The sequence below is a fragment of the Mus pahari genome, chromosome 5, assembly GCF_900095145.1.
Source record: "Mus pahari chromosome 5, PAHARI_EIJ_v1.1, whole genome shotgun sequence".
NCBI classification, from domain to species: Eukaryota; Metazoa; Chordata; class Mammalia; order Rodentia; family Muridae; genus Mus; species Mus pahari.
Window position 1 is genome coordinate 94,774,428 of NC_034594.1, and position 1,600 is coordinate 94,776,027.

At 46.9% G+C, this 1,600-nt stretch overlaps 1 pseudogene; it reads left to right on the forward strand.

Moving 5' to 3' along the window:
• Window positions 1-698, forward strand: part of LOC110321991 — a 6,912-nt pseudogene extending 6,214 nt beyond the window's left edge.
• The last annotated feature ends 902 nt before the right edge of the window (window positions 699-1,600 follow it).

Genomic DNA, 1,600 nt, shown 5'->3' on the forward strand with positions numbered 1-1,600 from the left:
AAAAAAAAAAAAAAAAGAAAAAAAAAAAGAAAAAAAAACCTACTTCAGGAGGGTATAGGGGACTTTTGGGATAGCATTTGAAATGTAAATGAAGAAAATATCTAATAAAAAATTGAAAAAAATAAAAATAAAGTTAAATTTTAAAAAACTCCTTCAAAGAGATATCCCCATGCCACAGATGGTAAGAAGGAAGCAAAGAAATGTCCATATACATTTTTGGTACCTAAACAGAAAAGAACAGGACCAATCTGTATGAACACCAAAGGCCAGGATGCAGGGACTATTGAAGGCGTGAGCACCTGGACGGACCTTGAGCAGGGCCCGCTCTCTACGCAGAAAGGAGAGATGGACGCTCTGCATTTGGTGGTGCATGGAGCTGGGAACACCCTAAAAGAGGCAAAGCTCCTGAGAAAGGAAAGCCAGACCCTGCACTCCAGAGTCGCTCATGCAGTTATTCCATGAGATTATTCGTAAGAGAGCCCACTTACTTGTGCTTTCCCAGCTGGAAAACAAAGTCCTTCTTGTCACCACAGAACTGCTGAGGATGGCAACGAGGTACAGGGAACAAAAGGTGACATATGCTTCCTCTGATCTTGTCAATAACCATTCTGTGATGGCCACTATTGGAAGAGCGGTGCTTGAGAATTTCTTCCCAAGACACCCCGCATCTCCCCTTCTTGTCTAGGTGTCTTAGTTAGGGTTTCTATTCCTGCACAAACATCATGACCAAGAAGCAAGCTGGGGAGGAAAGGGTTTATTCGACTTACACTTCCACATTGCTGTTCATCACCAAGGAAGTCAGGACTGGAACTCAAACAGGTCAAGAAGCAGGAGCTGATGCAGAAGCCATGGAGGGATGTACTTTACTGGCTTGCTTCCCCTGGCCTGCTCAGCCTGCTCTCTTATAGAACCCAAGACTCCCAGCCCAGAGATGGCCCCACGCACAAGGGGCCTCTCCCCCTTGATCACTAATTGAGGAAATGCCCCACAGCTGGATCTCATGGAGGCACTTCCCCAACTAAAGCGCCTTTCTCTGTGATAACTCCAGCTGTGTCAAGTTGACACAAAACTAGCCAGTACACTAGGCTAGAGCAGCAACACAAGCCTGGCAGCCACCTGTACGCCCCGAGAGCTGCAGGAAGCAATGAGGCACAGAGGGATCTAAGCGTCCCAGAGACTAAGCCAGGTGGTGGTGGCACCGGCCTTTAATCCCAGCTCTCCAAAGACAGAGGCAGGCAGATCTCTGAATTTGAGGCTTGCCTGGTCTACCAAGTGAGTTCCAGGTCAGCCAGGATGACACGGAGAAACCCTGTCTTGAAAAATAGAACAAAACAAACAAAAATCAAAGAAAGCAAGCAAGAAAGCATGGAAGGAAGGGAGAGTCTCTAGTAAAGAGCGTGTTTAGTAGCAGAAAGAAGCAGACTTGCTGGAAGATGAGGAGGGCCCAAGCCCTTCCCTCACAAGAGCCAATGCGGTCCACACAGTCCTATGATGCTTGGTCCCTTCACCTGCTCTAACATGTTCCAAGCCCATATTTCCAGAACGTACATTCCCATGTTTCTACCTGACTCCTCCCATTTCACACACCATCATTACCTTC